The following is a 19898-nucleotide window of genomic DNA, read 5'->3' as shown; positions in this document are numbered from 1 at the left end:
ACTAACTACTCATAATCGTTGTGTGCGTTTGGAAACTTTCCCGGGAATTACTTTTTGTTTTAATTCTTGACATAAAACGTATCTAATTTTCTAGCATTCGACTTGTATGTCAGCATTGGGCTGTATAGAGGATATATTGTTGAGCTGTAGAATTTGACAGTCTCCACATAATTATTTATTTCGAATATAAATGAAACAAGAATTAGCATGTGACTGCATATCTAAATGTAAGGATGGACCAAGGTCTTATCTGGGTCCTACTTTTCAACACTGTATGAAGTATTTCCAAATTTATTCCATGGAAACGTTTATAATCTGAACATTATGCATATGATCAGCCTAGAGATTTGGATGGCGATTATCGTTATCTATTATATAAAAGCGAAAATGTGTGTGTGTTTGTTTATTATTATACATTATTATACACATAAGGTATATGTACAGCATAATTGCGTTGACACACCGGTTCTCGTTAGATCACCGAAGTTAAGCAACGTTGAGCCTGGTTAGTATCAGATGGGTGACCATTTGGGAATTCTAGGCGCTGTATGTGCTCTCCGTTTATCTCGGCATTTGTTTCCAGTCATCCTGTGCTTCACTTGCCACTGGTATTTAAAAATGTCGTCTCATTGGTTGGAGATTGCGCACCTTCTGCCACAAAAAATTCACGTGCAGGCAACCCTTCGTGGGTATCCTTAGTCTGTCCAAGACTGAAGGAACCTGTTGTTTTGTTTTTTGTTTTTTATACAAAATAAAACCCAGATCCAGGCATCATATTTGGAAAAATTTGGAGGTTGAAATTATCTCAAAATTTCATCAAGGACGGAACTTTTCGAGATTAAGGTCACAGAACATGCTTGACTTCACTGGTTACATTTTTTACATTTAACATTCTCGCCAAAATGTTATTTTAACCGTTTATGTGAACTTAACCGTTGACTTTGATACTTCAAAATGAAAGCAGTTCTAAGTTAGACCAGGACTGATATTTTAACTAAGCTTGGTGGCGATTGGTCAAGCGATATGAACGTTAGGCTGTATACAAAGCAACAAACTAACTCGGTTGAAAACATAACCTCCTGAGCTTAGGTAAAGTAAGACTCAAAATACTGCATATAATTACAAAAATGCCATGTATAATTACAAAATGCAAAGTCTACAATTGAAGCAGACTGCATAGAATTCAGTCTAAGTATTACATGTTGGCGTAACGTTTGTTCTACATGGTGACATGAGTTGCAAAATCTGAGGAACTAAATTATTTTTTATTGCACTTTTTCTTTTCTATATTTATATTCTACGAATATGTTCTCACTTTTAACTGTTCGTTTTATTTATTTGTATTCTTATCTGTAGTTTATTTTTACACTTTATTTTGCTTTATTCCTATTAAAACTATTGAATATTTCCTGTATTCTTTCTCTGGGGAATCAGAAAAAGTAAACTTTTGGCAAAGTTGATAAAAATGTTATGAGTTACCAGTTTATTTCAGAAAAATTTGTTGAAATGTACAGTCGCCTCAAAAAGAAAGTCTGCACTTGTCATTTTTCCAAAAACTGCAAATTTAAGCTAAATTGAATGTAACTATTTAAACAATCTATATATCTTTGATTCGCTTTTTATTCCTCTATAATTTTACCTGTTCATATATGACTTTTAATTGAAGTATCCTAATGTTCAGGTCAATTTAAAAAATTAACTTCAAATCGAGAAGTAAAAAGAAATTCCGCGCAATGGAAAAGTGTTATTTAAATGAAACTTTACTACATTAATGCAACACAAATACAACAGAAACACAATAAAGTAGTTAATATTTAGTAGCATAATCCTTTTGCAATTTGATAGCCTAAAATCGTTTTGGCATTTCTTGAATTAGTCTGCTGCAATACTCAGGTGAAAGGGCATTCCACTTCTCTTTAATTTTTGTCCTAAAGTTCTTCCAGATTTGAAATTTTATCATAGTATAGTCATTACTTGATGTAATGCCATACGTTTTTGATAGGATTCAGGTCTTCAGATTGTGCAGGCCAATCCAAACACGGAATCTCTTGACATTGCCAGCTGTGTAAATGGAAACATTATCCTGCATGAAGATGAGATTATCATCCAAATTCTAACCAAAGTAGGGAAGAAAATGCTCAGTCAATATATTAATGTACTTGGTTGAGTAAATTAGACCTTTCAAGCGAACTATAGACCCTGGACAATTAACGCCCCATACCAAAACTGAAACTCCACCACCTTGCAGCATTGAAACTGTGCACATAGGATTAAATTCTTCACCTTTCCTTCGACAGACCATACTGCTAACCGTCAATGCCTCGCCTATTGAACTTACTTTCGTCACTAAAAAAATCACATTTGACCAATAGTTGAAGTAATTTGGTAGAGACTGCATTTGACCCCAATTTTGACCCCTTAAAATTTATTGTTTTGGGCTCAAATCAAATTAAAACGTTTGACCCATGTCCAAGTAAACTACTTCTAAAATTTCAAGTGTTTAGACCCAAAATTGGCGGAGGATTTTGGTAAGTTTTCAAAGTTCAAATCGTTGAACTTTGACTCCTTGACAGCCAAATTTCTGTCCAGAAATTAAGCAAAAATATTTTCCTAAATATCATTACCGCTTATGTGAAATCTCGAGTCTCTAAACTGAAAATTGACAGAGTAGTTTGGTAAGGAAATATGCACACACAGACATACTATTTCACTTTTATAGATATACTAGCATGGGTGCCCGGCGTTGCCCGGATATTTGGAGATGTATGTTGAGCAAAAAAAAAAAAAAATGGTCAATTTTTTAAACTTTGACCCCTATTATGATCCCTTAAAATTTATTGTTTTAGGCTCCAATCAAGTTATTAAGTTAGATCTATGTCCAAGTAACCTATATCTAAAATTTCAAGTGTTTAGGCCGAAAATTGTCGGTGGAATTTGGTAGAGTTCGCAAAGGTCAAATCGTTGAACTTTGATCCCTTAATCGCCAAATTTCTGGCCGAAAACCGATCACATCGATTTTCCCAAATCTCTGTACTCTGCATATCAAATTTCGAGTCTGTAGACTTAAAGTTGACAGTTATTGCGTATGGAAATGTACACACACACTTTCACTTTTATAGCTATATAGATAAAAGGTAATTGCAACTTCTCTTCTGATTTTCGGATTTTTTATTCATGCTCATATACATTTATTTTCTTTTTATTGGTTGATAGGTGCTATTTTTTCTGAGGAGTTAAAGCCAAAATAGATTCATTGTTTGATATAATAATTAAATGAATGATTTTATGCTACGAAACGTGTGCTGTCAAGAATAGTGAATGTCAACGTACGTAAAGGAATAAATTGGAAAATAGTCAACATCATGTAACTTTGGAATATAGACTTTTGTCATTTCACATAAGATAAGAACATTGGTACCGTGAGTTTCAAATCCAAACAAAGGGTACTAATATCTGTCGCCTATGTTGAACTCTCTTGACCCTTTGTTTATATCTATCTCCTCAGAAAAATGGTGTCTCGTGCACTATGAGTTATACCTTGTATATAAACATGAAAAAACAAACTTCTTGGAATTGGAAAAGAGCCAATCCAAGACAGCAGGTCTTGTACGCACAAAGAATTCAATATCCTTTCAGATAGAGTTTTATAGCAATAATAAATGATTAAAAAGGAACTTCTCTTAGCACTTTATTGCAGTTTCACAGTAGATCCAATTGTCAGAAGTACATTCTTATGCTACATGTCTGTATACATTTCCTTGCAAACTCAAACTATTTCTGTTTTATTTTTTTAAAAACTTATATTCAAATTTATGCGCCTATATGGATTATGATAAAAGCACACTTCTGATGATCGGACCTATCGTGAAACTGCAGTAAAATGTTAAGATAAGCCTATTTTGATTATTTATTATTATATACACCCACACATCCTGACACAAATATAGAATATTGTTTTGTTTTTTTCAACAGTTCTCTTGATTTTATACATTGTAGGAGATGCATCCATGTCTGTTATGTTGATTCATTCTTTCTTGATCCTGTCTGTGTTCTTCTCTGTTCAAAATTTTGTTTTCCTTTGTTTGGTTTCCTCTGATATCTTGGTTATAATTGTCATATATATGTATATATAGTTAGCCAATCAGCTTCCTAGTTTACACCGCACCTTTTTTTTTTATAAGTATCTAACTACACCTAGGTTGAAAATAGGTCAGCTTACTTAGATATCTACTCTTTCCATGAAAAACACACGCAAAGGAAGGGGTGACCCTTAGGTCAATTGTACCTTTGTCCTGTAAGTGCCTGCTCATTGGCTGACTAGGAAGCTGATTGGTTAACTAAAAATTCAATAGCATGTGCTTACATAAAAAAATGCGAGGTAACCACATCTATTTGCATAATGACGTTCTTACAGACCGAATTGGTAATGGCTCTCATCTCCTCCCTGATGGCTTCCTTGAGTTCCGTGATGGTTCTGGGTTTCCCTGCATAGACTCTGTCCTTAAGATAGCCCCAAAGAAAAAAATATAGGGGGGGGGGGGCTTAGGTCCGGGCTATGGGGTGCCCACTCAAAATCAGTCTTGAGACTGATCACTTGGCCTCCGAAGTTCTCTTTCAGCCATCTCGGGACAGGTTTGATGTGTGAGATCTTGCTCTGTTCTGCTGGAATCAGAATTTGCTGATTAGCGACGGGTAGATGGTCTGTTTTGAGAACCTCCACATACCGCTCCTTGGTGACTGTCACTGCTGCGCCAGATTCTTCGATGAAGATTGGCCCGATGATGCCTCTGGCCGAGATTGCAGCCCACACCGTGCACTTAGGAGAGTGCAGAGGCTTGTTGGCTACTTCATTGGGTCTGGAGGACCGCCAGAAGACATTTGTCTTGGAGTTCGCCTTTCCATCAAGATGGAAGTGGGCTTCATCTGAGGTCCAAAGGAGGTTAAGGAAACTTGGTGTCTCCTCGATCTTCTCAAGCATCTTGACTGCCATAGCCCTCCTCTGCTTATTGTCTAAAGGGTTAAGGTTATGCAGCGTGTGTATTCTGTATGGGTAAGCCCTGATATCGTTCACCAGCACTCTCCTACAAGTCTCAAGGGACATACTGAGGGACTGACTTCGCCTACGCACAGAGCATTTCGGACTCTGCTGGAGAGACTCTCTCACTCTTTCGACCAGCTCGGCTGTTTGTTTCTTGGGATGTCCCAAGTGGCTTGCACGGTTCTCTCTGGCAGCGTTGAGGTTCTCCATGGTCCCATACTTCTCGAAGTGGTCCATCCAGTCCTGAATTCTACTTTTGGATGAAGCCTTTTCACATTCGAACTACCGCATGAAACTGTCCTGGGTTTTCTTAAACGAGCCTGTCTTGTAAAATTTAACACAGTGTATTCTTTGTCCCAGCTCCCACTGGGGTCTTGGTGTACTCACGGTCATTGATTCCGCCATGTCCTAAATAAGGGCAATCCGTGAATAAATAAAGGAGATATCACATAAAGTGTACACGGGGGCCCGTTTTTGGGGGGGTTACCCTGTATACATATATATACACTACACTGAGGAAGACCGAAGGATCGGTCGAAATTATGTTCTTGTAAAAGAAAGTTTTTTAAATTTTTTTCATAACAATATTTGTTATTCCTATACATATATAAGTGACCTTGTCTGCCTGTCTGTCTCAGAAATGGTCTTTACGAAACTCCTTTTTCAATTACAGACTTGAAACTTGGGATTTGGCATCAGCTGATTTGGGCCTGTGTAGCAAAATAAATTTAATCTTTTGCTAATAAAAAGTTGCTAACGAGTCAAAATTAAAAATAATTGGAGCTAGGTAGGTGAAAGTTGACTTAAAATGCTTTTGTACATATGCACAAATATAAATTTATATGTTCAAGTCAGTTAAATTTTACCGTTTTCTTATCAGTCTGACCATAGCTTAAACGGCAATGACAAAGCTGTTTTAATTTTGATTCTAGCTGATGACATCCAAGTTATTTTTTTTTTACTTTTGAAATCACTACTATATATTTGGTACAATAATAAATATTGACTCTATATAATAATAATGATGATAATAATGATCATGATCATGATAATAATGATAATGATAATAATAATAATAAATATTGACTCTATATAATAATAATAATAATAATAATAATAATAATGATCATGATAATAATAATAATAAATATTGACTCTATATAATAATAATAATAATAATAATAATGATAATAATAATGATAATAATAATAATGATAATAATAATAATGATAATGATAATAATAATAATAATAATATTAATGATGATAATAATAATGATAATAATAATAATAATGATGATAATAATAATGATAATAATGATAATAATGATGATGATAATAATAATGATGATGATAATAATAATGATAATGATAATAATAATAATAATAATAAATATTAACTCTATATAATGATAATAATAATAATAATAAATATTGACTCTATATAATGATAATAATAATAATAAATATTGACTCTATATAATAATAATAATGATAATAATAATGATGATAATAATAATGATGATAATAATAATGATGATAATAATAATGATGATAATAATAATGATAATGATAATAATAATAATATTAATGATGATAATAATGATAATAATAATAATGATAATAATAATAAATATTGACTCTATATAATAATAATAATAAATATTGACTCTATATAATAATAATAATGATAATAATAATAATAATAAGTACGAAATCTGCAAAATTAAAATATCATATTTAAGCATAATTGACGACCTGGCAACGCCGAACGGCCTGCAAGTTATAAATTAGGAGCAAATTTTCATTTTAAATAAATAGTTTTTATTTTAATAGTATACATAACTATGTCTTTCTTGAAAAAAAAAATCATAAAAATAATATCATTTGCTGCCTTGCTTAGCGACTTGTAGTTATTCCTTCATATTATTTCCATTTAAATACACACCATCTTTAAATGTTTTCTCCATATTTAGTTATTGGTGATACTCTTTTATGATTTTATGTGGATTCCACGTGTAGGCTTCCTTTATTTCTTTCTTTTGGATGAACTATGTAGATTATTTATTATATAAATTTATCAATTCGACTACGGTCATTTCTAGACAGTTCTGTCATGACTTCTTCGAACATAACATTGCTTATTCCATTTGCCAGGTTGCCATGGAGAAGAGCGTCTTCATCTGGCCACTTAATTTCATCTGCTGACTGATTCATTCTTTCAAAATCTCCTTTTCTTAAGTTAAGATGTGATATCGCTCGACCAATCACAGTTTTATATTGTGGTGGAATGGAAAGGCAAAGTCTGAAGTCAACAAACTTGACAGGCGTGTCTTTTTGTGTTGATAGTCAGATTTTGTTTTTTCTTGACCGATTCTCTATTTGTAGAATGAAAAATTGGAATTAGAAATCAACATTTTTTTTTTTTTCAGAAAACAGCGTTGGATGAAATTTCTTTTGAAATGAAGTGGGGGGCAGTATATAAGGAAATTTAGTTCTGATCAGAAGACATTTGTATATAACACCAATGTATATCGTCGTCATCTGGTTTTGATATTTAATGTGCTGCAAGTATCTTGGATTCTGGGGTGGCCAACACCAGGCAATTTCTAATTTCTGCTCTCCATGCAGTTCGATCCATAAGGTTGATACTATGAAGTAGTGAAGTCACTTCATATTCATTGAAGCCAGGTTTTTCTTAGGCTTTCACACATTCTCATGTCGAAGGTATCTGCGTGTGTTATTGAGTTGATGCAAAAGATGGAATACTGTACGTGGACAAACTATCTGAGACGCCAAGTGCACGAGGCATCCTAAATTCAACCAATGCCAAGCTTCTGATATAGAACAGCCGACTAGATTCTCTCAAGATTGCTGCCACAGATCCACCTGATCATATCCTACTCATTATGCTGAAGAAGTGTTTGAGGCCTATGTGTTGCTGCCATGTAAGATGGCAAAGCAAACTGAAAAGATTGTGTTTTGAGTCCTGAAAAAAAAAATGCCTAGATATAAGGATTGATAGCAGCTGACTGAAGCTTTCCCAAGCAACACAGCAGAGAATATAGACTATGGTAAAGAAATACATCTTCATTATTGTTCTCACATCAGATATATGAATTGGTTTGCTTAAAGCTTTTAGCAACAATGTGTTATATATTCTCATGAGTACTTTGTTATTCAGAGCTGAATATGTCTTGATTCTTTTTTTGGGTAGCTGGCACATACATGAAGAAAGATGTTGACGATTTTAATTTACATTTATCTTAATACTGGAGATCCATTCTTACTTATTAAGAGTAACTTCTAGCTGAGCCATCTCCATGGAATTGTGGGTGGAGTGGAGGTTCTAAACTTGCCTATTTTTACAAACGTTATTTTATCTCTCTCTCTCTCTCCCCTCTCTCTCTCTCTCTCTCTCTCTTATATATATATATATATATATATATATATATATATATTATTTCATGGATTTCGGCCTTTTGGATTATTTTGGACCATTTTCCAATTACGTGATTTCCTTGGATTTTACTTGTGCGAATGGAAATTTAATTAACTTTCTTGGATTTTACCGTCATTGGATAATTAACCTTTCACCAGACTATCCATTCACATGAAATCACCTTTTTCTTCACCATATTCCATCTGCTCCACTTTTTGTTGCAGTTTCATCAAATACTTTTGTATGCAAAATCCGATCCCGCATTTTGCTAATTCCTACCCTCTGATGAGAAGGAACGTAAGGAACGCTCTGGTAGATGAAAAAAATGCACTTTCCAGCTAGTGTAAGGCAATAATATTCTTTACAGTATAGATTTGTCTTAGGTTTCCTGTAAGGTGGAAAACATATGTAAACAAAGAAAATATATAGTCCTAGAAATACTTTTACTGTCAGTCGGTTCAGCTCATAAGACCACAGATTTCATTTAGACGTGATCTGGCATTCAGCTTTCAAATCTTATCATGGATGCAAATGCTACATCTAGCAACTCTGACGAGTTATAGTACGAGAAAACAGCTGTCTGTGGATGACAATACCACCTAAATATATAGTTATGTAGCTTTTTTAACACAAGTTATTACCGTTTTTCTTTCTCCTTGTATAGATGCCAGATTAAAAGTCTCTTGCTACCACATGTCCATCTCACCTGGTTGCGTTTCTCTTCCTACTCCACTACATGCCGGTTGTAGACAGCTATTTCTTGTGTTCGATTTTACATGTCCATCTTTTTCAACTGCATTTTTTCTTCTCCCGACCACGTGGTGTCCTGTTTTTCTTTTTCTTGTCGTGCAAACTCGGGCACACTTCCTAATTTGCATATGGGCTTTTTTTTTTTTTTTGGTTACTGCTGCTAAAATCCTTACAAGTCAGCTATCTTACATCTCCAGCTAATATTTTTCCATGCGCTCATACACGCTCTGTGATAAGAAGACTATCACTTCAAACTGATTGTTAACTAATGCTTTTAATCAATACACGATGAGTTTTTGTTGAAAATTTTACTATAAACAATTGTAGCAAAATCAAGTACGCAAAAATCAGAAACAAAGATAGGAAATAGTCAGTTTCACCCTGCATCACCCACATCTAGAGGAGAGGAATTTCTTGGCTGTAATGACCGTAGAGAAAGAAGAAGGAGACAGAGAAAAAAAGGCAGAAGAAAACTCGCTTCTCGCAGATTCGTGGTTCGTCACAAAGAACAATCCAACCACCAGAACCACCTACGCACAATCTGCAAAACACTCGCTGACTGCTTCCCAGCGTCCTGCCTTTATAGCGGCCGGGAATTATATATTTGCATAATCGCGTGAGAGCATACGCGATTCTGCGAGAATTGCATGGGGCCAATAAAAACCCATGGACGCTATCTTCGAACTCTCTTCTGCTTGGCCCGCAACACAACAACAAACATATCCGAGGAAAGCTCTTTATTTCCCCCATTTCAGTTATTGCAAATTCCGCTACAACAATGTGAGAACAACAGGTTTAGTTCTTGCAAAACACACAGTGCTACAACTGATCCAAAAGTGCTTGGAATGCAAGTACAGTGACCACATTTTGAATTTCACAACAACCCTATTTGTATTCTTTGATAACCTTATCACATTTCTTATTTGCTGATGATGTTGACTAATTTTGCATTTCAAGAGTTCAGTGTTTGCAATTAATTATTCTTGTACCTAAAATCTCATCTTCTGTAGTAGATAAACCTTTTAAATACCCATAAATAGATAAGCCTTTTAAATGCCCATAAATTGATAAGCCTTTTAAATGCCCATAAATAGATAAACCTTTTAAATGCCCATAAATAGATAAACCTTTTAAATGCCCATAAATAGATAAGCCTTTTAAATACCCATAAATTGATAAACCTTTTAAATACCCATAAATAGATAAGCCTTTTAAATGCCCATAAATAGATAAGCCTTTTAAATGCCCATAAATTGATAAACCTTTTAAATACCCATAAATAGATAAACCTTTTAAATACCCATAAATTGATAAACCTTTTAAATACCCATAAATAGATAAGCCTTTTAAATGCCCATAAATAGATAAGCCTTTTAAATACCCATAAATAGATAAACCTTTTAAATACCCATAAATTGATAAACCTTTTAAATACCCATAAATTGATAAACCTTTTAAATACCCATAAATAGATAAGCCTTTTAAATGCCCATAAATAGATAAGCCTTTTAAATGCCCATAAATTGATAAACCTTTTAAATACCCATAAATTGATAAACCTTTTAAATACCCATAAATAGATAAGCCTTTTAAATGCCCATAAATAGATAAGCCTTTTAAATGCCCATAAATAGATAAGCCTTTTAAATGCCCATAAATAGATAAGCCTTTTAAATACCCATAAATTGATAAACCTTTTAAATACCCATAAATTGATAAACCTTTTAAATGCCCTATTCAGCCAGAAAGCATGTGATGTACTTTTTCAGAATGTTAGACAGAAGATCAGGTGTTCTTTTGAGAAGTTATCACACTATGACTAGCACACTCTGGCCCACAAAAATACCTGAACAACCCTATCTGCGTTTCTTGGTAGGGGCAACCTGGTAGGATGAACCTATTCGAACTGAACAGAACTGCACCTCAGCCCAAAGTAACAGACTGACTCGTTTTATACTCAACCAAAATGTGGTTAGAACGAATTTGAAATAATATTACAGCACTGTGTCCTGTTTACAAAAAGACATTTATTACAGAACTGATGGGCATTTCCTGGCCTTGCCCGATCGTAAAATACGCTTAAATATATTTTATTCATGCAGATGCTGTATTTATTATTACAAAACCAATTCTCTATTGAATATCATATTGTACCTAATATATAGTTCTGATTTCAAAAGTAAAAAAAAATGACTTAGATGTCATCAGCTAGGATCAAAACCAAAACATTTAGTACTCCAGCTGCGTTTCCTACCGTTTGAGCTATCGACAGAAAGATAGGATTTAAAATTAAACCACTTCAAGCCATGAATGAATTTGTGCGTAAGCAAAAGTAATAAAAATATGTCGGCAAATTGAAATGAACATTTTGCATTTCAACTCATCGCCATATTTCTGTACGTATTATTCATCCATCCAAACATAGATTTTACTCGTTAAACACCATCCTTGGTGTATGATTAATATTTCCTCTAGATTTCAGTGTTATGTGACGAGTAGTTTAAGAGTTTATCGGTTGCATCTTTTCAGACGGACACACACACATCTACTGTTTTATTTATATAGAATATCGATTGGAACTGTCTGACAAATTAATTATTGCAAACATTTATACTGGTTAACTTAAAAGTAAGTAATGAAATTTTTCACTTCATTGATTAAATAACTTCTCACATTTTTTTTTTAAATTCTGAAACAAAATCTTGCTTATGGCATAATACAGTCACAAATTGTTTAAATAATGAAAAAAAATCTTTTTAAAAGATGATCTTAAACTATACTACATTTTTCTGTTTGCTACTTTTTGTCTAAAACGCCGGTGCTTATGAGATGAAGATTTTATAGTGAAGCAAGAGTAGTTTTTTTTTACACAGGCATCACCACATTATCAAGGCCAAGAGGCCACTCAAGGGTAAGGGTTAAACAGTTTACAGTAGAAATTAGACAATATAGTAATCGTTAGTAATGAAAATTCGGTAAATTCGATAACTTATATGGAACGGCTCATCAAGAACTTATTTATGTTAGACTTGAACACAACCATATTGTAGTCAGCCAGAAAGCAGGAAAACGGAAGACAATTCCACAGGCGTGCAGTTCTAAGAAAGAAGCTTTGTTCATGGAATCTACGTTTAGGTTTAGGCACAGATAAAGAGTGGGGGGAATTATTGATATATTTTTTCAGCTAGACGAGTGTTTCTTGTGAAAGTTTGGCGAGGGGAGACCATATATTGAAGCTTAGGCGAATACTTTTCATGAAAATAACGATACATCAGAGACAAACTCGCAACATCTCTTCTGTGAGATAGAGGTTGCAGGGAAGAGAAAAGGACATCTCCTACGAAGCTACAAAGTCTATTTTGAACTCTATCAAGGCAGGATAAGTCCTTTCTAGCAGCTCCTGCCCAGATGTGGCAACAGTATTCCATCCTTGGACGTACCTGGCTCTTATATAGATAGAGAATAGCATCAGCAGTGAGATATCTACCGGATCGATAGAAAGATCCCACCATTTTTCCAGCAAAACTGCATTTCCCATTACCCAAACATTATGTATGTCAACTAGTAAGATGAAATCAAGCAATGCTGGAATAGACAGAGACAATTATGTTATTTCATAGTTGTTTTTTTATCCCTAGATTAGATGCTCTCGCAAAAATTTGAGTGTCTAGGCTACTTCCTACTATTTCATTACTGAATTTGTGAATTGTATTAACGATTCCATGGGTGGCATTTTTAAGTTATTGTTTAATCATGAATGACAAAAATATCAGTGGAAAACATCGAGCATATGAGACAATTCTAGTGATAATCAATCCTAGGCTAACATAGTTGACATGTCTAACCACTCCTTAAAGGGAAACCATTTTTTCAAAGGGTTGATTTCAGTCTAGAATTAAGAAATCGATGTGCCATGACACCCTATTTTAAACCTAGACGTTTTAGAAAATTGGCAATTTTTGGGGCTAAAAATAATGCTCCTGGGCTTAAATTTCACTCAAGTCTGTTTTTAACGGTAAGAAACCCAAAAGTCATAGTTAGAAAGGCACCAACTGAAAGGAAAGACCTCGTTTTAACCAATAAGTTAGCTAGTGACTAATAAAAACTTGTATTAGCCACAACGAAAATATCCGTCCAGGCGATACCAAATGGCTCGGAGCAAATTAGAGAAAGAACACTAAAGTATAAAATTGACTAAGCATCAAAGGTGTTGAACCCCCTCCTCCTGAATCGAACGAATATAGTCTAAGTCCAGGTTCAAAAATCCATTTCACTTTGACCCTTCGCTAAAATTAAAAAAGCGTCACTGTGTATATAGCAAAATTATTTACTCAAAAGTATTTTGGTCTGTATTTTTCATCTTTTATCACAGACTACAAGCAATTTCAATTAATCAATCAATCAATAAGGATTTTATCACTCAATGAGAAACCCTCCCTGGACTTTAACCATCTAACTCTGTCCCAAGTTATCCACTGCCATGTGGGACCCATGTGTTGTATCAGGTCGCCCGTCCATCTCGTTCTTGGTCTTCCCTTTGGCCTCTTATATTCACGAGGTGTCCATTCTGTTGTCCTGATGGACCATCTGTTGTCATGTTGTCTGGCTACGTGCTCTGCCTATCTATGTTTGGATGTTTTGATGTCAATATTGATGTCAATAACTCTTGTTTGTTGGCGGATCCAGATGTTTGTCTTTCTGTCTTGTAGAGTGATACCTAACATTATCCTCTCCATCTTCCTTTGTGCTAGTGCCAAGATTTCACTTTGGCGAGTTGTAGTTAATTAGAGGATGAACTACAAACAATTTATCAAACAGGAAAAAGACAGTTTTATCCTGAAATGAAACTTCATTTGAATTTTAAATAATATCTCAGTTGATAAAACGAAATAAACAAGTAATTACTGTAGATATTTTTTTAATTGTAAATCATGTGGATTTTATTTATTTTTCTTTTTTTCATCTAATATATAAAAGTCTATCTGTCTGTCTCCATATTTTCAAACTCGGAACTAAAAGTTGCAGAGCGGCGCTAGGGCGTCAAATGATTAGATTTATTATGGACTGTTCTTTTATGGGTCTTTAGCCGGTTGAAATAGTTTTTAATGGAGGCCAAAAATGGGTCAAAATTGAAAAAATTGTTAAACATTTTGTACATTCATCTTAGTTTATTTATAATTTTTAATTTTTAATCAGTTCCTATGCATGTCACGTCACCAGCTTTGAATGCTACAGTTTCAGTTTCGATTCTAGCTGATGGCACCAAAATACTTTATTTTTTTACTTTTGAAATCACTACTCTGAAATAATATATACGAAATCTAGGGAACTTAAAATATCATATTTAAGCATATGCTCGGGCAAAGCTGTGTACCCTCCTCCCCGCTAGAATGAAATCAAATTTGAAAAAAACAGTTTGCTCTACAGTTAACTCTTGTGTTCTTTAATTGGAAAAAAGAAAAAAACGAAACTAAGTATGAATCGTTATTGTTTGATTCCAACCTACACACTCATCAATTCATTCGGCCATCTTAGTTTTTTTTTTTCATTTTTGTTTTGGTTGTTGTTATTGATATTCTCTTCACTCTTTTAAAAAATTTCTGTACAATGTTTCTACTCCAACTTCCTTATCTCCCTTGACAACCTCCGTATGTGTCGATGATTTAAAGCTTATGAAGTTTTTTACATGTCTATATTTTCTTTCATTTGTTGCATGATATTATCTGCTGTTTATTGGCAATAATCTAATATTTGTCGAATACACAGAACGAAATCCGATGTCACGAGCCCCAGGGACACTCCAGCCCATATCATCCAGCTCTGACACCAACCCCCTCAGATTTTTTTCTTATGAACACCTCATAAAATTTAGGTAAAAACTAAGAGAAATCTGCATTTCCAGCTATATTTGAATAAAATGGACCAATTTTTTCAGAGGGTTGATTTCAGTTCACAACTAAGAAATCGGTGCGTCATAACACCCTATTTTGGAACCCAGACGTTTTAGAAAATTATCAATTTTGGGGCTAAAAATAATGCTTTTGGGCTTAAGTTTCATATGTTTGTAAGGGTAAAAAATCCAAAAGTGAAAGTTAGAAAGGCATCAAATGAAAGGAAAGACCTCGTTTTGACTAATTCAAGTGCCACTGTGGCACTTTTTAAAAGGTTGTTCGGACGTCCAAAGCGAACAACAAAAAGAATAACTGTGATGCTTTTCCTAAAACAACTTATGGATTTTTGAAATAAAATAAGATGAAATTTTGATAGAACTAAAAAATATATTTTGCTATTAAAACCCTAAAATTTGGTATTTTTCGAAATTGTTTAAATGAAAAAATTGCAATATTTGTGACAGACTAGGGTAATCCTTGAGTAGTAGGACAAAAACACTCTTTGAAACTCACTTTGTAATTGAATTTTATCATTACAGATCTCACCACGTTGAGTATATTAGTTATTTGTGTATAAAATCTTGTTTATTCCAAGTCAGGTTTTGACTGTGAAATGCTAATTCATGACTTGCAAAGGTTTTTTTAAGGAACTATCCTCAAATCTTGATCGCTACCAATATTTCATGTATTTACGTCCAAATAATGTGAAAATAACCAAAATTCTTTAATTTTGCCATTCTTGACTAATAGCCTGTACTTTTTGTGAAATCTTTAATTTCGAGGCATTAAAATATGGAAAACATGAGAAAATGGCTAAATCCATATATTTCATTTCATTAAATGATATTAAATGATTGGAATGAGTTAAGATTATTATATATATATATATATATATATATATATATATATATATATATGCGTGTGAAAATGTATATATATATATATATATGCGTGTGAAAATGTATATATATATATATATGCGTGTGAAAATGTATATATATATATATATATATATATGCGTGTGTAAATGTTTATATATATATATATTTATATATATATATATGCGTGTGAAAATGTATATATATATATATATATATATATATGCGTGTGAAAATGTATATATATATATATATATGCGTGTGTAAATGTATATATATATGCGTGTGTAAATGTATATATATATGCATGTGTAAATGTATATATATATGCATGTGTAAATGCATATATATATGCATGTGTAAATGTATATATATATGCGTGTGTAAATGTATATATATATGTGTGTGTGTAAATGTGTATATATATGTGTGTGTGTGTGTAAATGTGTGTGTGTATATATATATATATATATATTTATGTGTAAATGTATATATATATATATATATATATATGTATGTGTAAATGCATATATATGTGTGTGTAAATGTATATGTATGTGTGTGTAAATTTGTATATATATATATATATATATATGTAAATGTATATATATATGTGTGTGTGTGTGTAAATGTATATATATATATGTGTGTAAATGTATATATATATATGTGTGTGTGTGTAAATGTATATATATATATGTACGTGTAAATGTATATATATATATGTAAATGTATATATATATGTGTGTGTGTAAATGTATATATATATATGTGTGTAAATGTATATATATATATATGTGTGTGTGTGTGTAAATGTGTATATATATATATATATTTGTGTAAATGTATATATATATGTGTGTGCAAATGTATATATATATATTTGTGTAAATGTATATATATGTGTGTGTAAATGTATATATATATATTTGTGTAAATGTATGTATATATAAATGTGTGTAAATGTATATATATATATGTGTGTGTAAATGTATGTATATATACATGTATGTGTAAATGTATGTATATATACATGTATGGCTAAATGTATGTATATATACATGTATGTGTAAATGTATGTATATATATGTGTGTGTAAATGTATGTATATATATGTGTGTGTAAATGTATGTATATATATGTGTGTGTAAATGTATGTATATATATGTGTGTGTAAATGTATGTATATATATGTGTGTGTAAATGTATGTATATATATATGTGTAAATGTATGTATATATGTATGTATATACATGTATGTGTAAATGTATGTATATATATGTATGTGTAAATGTATGTATATATATGTATGTGTAAATGTATGTATATATATATGTATGTGTAAATGTATGTATATATATATGTGTAAATGTATGTATATATATATGTATGTGTTAATGTATGTATATATATATATGTATGTGTTAATGTATATATATATATGCATGTGTAAATGTATATATATATGTATCTGTAAATGTATATATATATGTATGTGTAAATGTATGTATGTATATATATATGTGTTGTCTTCACAAATAATTAACAAGAACAGGAAAGTAAATGTATACAATAATATATTAGGAAGAAAAGTTATATACATATTTACATGTCTTCAGATATACTTCAGTTGGAGATATTTCGGCAGGTAGTGTGTTGCATGTCTTACTGGAGGCAACATAGGCGTCTTGCCTATTGGTGGTCGTTGAAGAACTCACCCGGTATTGGTGATTGATACCTTTATATATCTCACTCACCAACCTATGTTAATTAGTTGGCGTCTCCACAACACCCCCCTCCCAAGATTTGAAGTCGTGTAGATTTCAATATCTTTTTCTCTTGGGGTTAATTATAATTGGTTCTGTAAACTTTTTTTTCCTTCCCGATCTTCTCGGTTCGGGCATGGTTTTTGGTGGTTCGATATCAAACGCTTCGTATAGTATATCAATTGTATCTTCCTTTTCATCAGGTTTGTTATGTTCGTTATATGATTTTTTCTCAATTGATTTTGATGTATTTTGTGTATCCTTTTGGACCTTTTATCATCTACCGTACCAAACTCCCAATATGAAATATTATTTTTCATAGATTTAAAATATACACGATCACCAGGTTTAAAACTTTTACGTGATGTGTGCGTAGTTTGGTGGACGATTGCTTGCTTTGGTATTAATGGTGTTTTTATTTTTTTAGCAAATTTCGACGGTGTATTTGGATTCTTAGTTATCCTGTATATTTGCAGGAATTGTTGTAATGCTTTATCCGTCCCTATTGATTTTCTATTGTGTCTATGAACTTTTCTGCTAATCCATTTGATATAGGGTGGAACGGTGGTATAGTTATATGTTTTACCTGAAAAGTGTCACAAAAGTCCTTGAATCACTTGATGTAAATTGTGTTCCATTATCTGTGACTATGTCTGGCACACCAAAACGTGCAAATATTTTATGCAGAAAACTTATTGTGTTATTTGTCGTCGGGTTCTTGAAACGCTTTACTTCAGGTCATCTGGAAAAACTATCAATTACAATTAGGTAGTATTGTCCTTCGGTCGGTCCAGCAAAGTCTATATGAATGCGTGACCATGGATGGTCAGTTTTTTTCCAAGGTTTATGGACTATCGGTGGTGCCTTTGCGGCTAACGCACAACCTTTACACTTGTTTACTGTTCGTGCAATATCCACATCCATGTTACGCCAGTAAACATAACTCTGCATAAATGCCTTCATCCTATTTATACCCGGGTGTCCTGTATGAAAATCACGTAAGATCTTTTTCTGCAAGGTTTTCGGGATAACAACTCTTTCACTATATAATAAAACATCATTGCATACGGAAAATATGCTTTGCATTTTTTCATCATTTTCCCTTATTTTTTTCTTTATATCTGGATGACGTCGTCATTTTCAGCCTCCCTTTTTATATCGGTAACCGTGACTGGTAATTCTTTTATTATATTCGTCCCCATGTTATTTTCCTCGTGATTGGAACGTATAGCTGCAATTATTGACTCTTCAAGGGTTTCCTCCATTTTCCATATAAGCCTTGACAGGCCATCCGCATGACCTATTTTTTTCGAACCCAGATGTTTTACTTGAAAGTCATAATTTAGCAAGATCGTACCCCAGCTGAGTAGGCGATTTGCCGTATATACTGGCAAGCCCTTTTTTGAGCCAAAGATTGTCACTAGGGGCTTGTGATCAAGTATAAAGTGTCTCCCGTACAGGTAACGGTGGAATTTCGTCACCGCGAAAATAATGCTTAACCCCTCTTTTTCTATTTGAGAGTAAGCCTTTTCTGCCGGAAGTAGTGTCCTTGAGGCGTGAGCTATAGGTTTCTTTGCTCCATCTGGCAGGATATGCTGTATACATGCTCCTATACCATACGAACTCTCATCGCTCGCAACACTTATTTCTAATTTTGGGTCGTAATAGGTTAAAAATAGATCGGACATCAGCATCTTTTTAATTTTCTCAAATGCGTCTTGACATTCTTTTGTCTATATCCATGGTGTTTCTTTCTTTAATAATTCTTAAAGCGGAGCTCTAGATCGTGCATTCCTTTGATAAATACTTGGTTGTATTTTGCGAAACCTAAGACACTCTGTAGAGTTGTCAAGTTATGTGGTGCCGGCATGTTTTTAATTGCTGTCGATCTTTCCGTGTCTGGGCGTCGACCGTCTTTATTTATTATAAATATTTGATTTTGTTTCAACAAAATTCGGATTTGTTTTCTTTCACCTTGAATCCGTATTCGTTTATTCTTGTGAATACTTCTTTTAGATGTTCTTGATGTTCACTTATGGATACGATCCTGATGATTATGTCATCCAGGTATGCACAAGCGCAATCTATTCCATTCAGCATTGTATCCATTGCTTGTTGGAAAATTGCCGGCGCG

The 19898-nt window shown here is 33.1% G+C and overlaps 1 pseudogene; it reads left to right on the top strand.

Annotated features, from left to right (window-relative positions):
• Positions 1 to 436: 436 nt before the first annotated feature.
• On the top strand, positions 437 to 553 carry LOC145292659 (5S ribosomal RNA; annotated as a pseudogene).
• The last annotated feature ends 19345 nt before the right edge of the window (positions 554 to 19898 follow it).

The sequence above is a fragment of the Euprymna scolopes genome, chromosome 13 (genome assembly GCF_053919585.1).
Source record: "Euprymna scolopes isolate OS-2025 chromosome 13, ASM5391958v1, whole genome shotgun sequence".
NCBI classification, from domain to species: domain Eukaryota; kingdom Metazoa; phylum Mollusca; class Cephalopoda; order Sepiida; family Sepiolidae; genus Euprymna; species Euprymna scolopes.
This window is presented reverse-complemented; position numbering and strand designations above follow the sequence as displayed.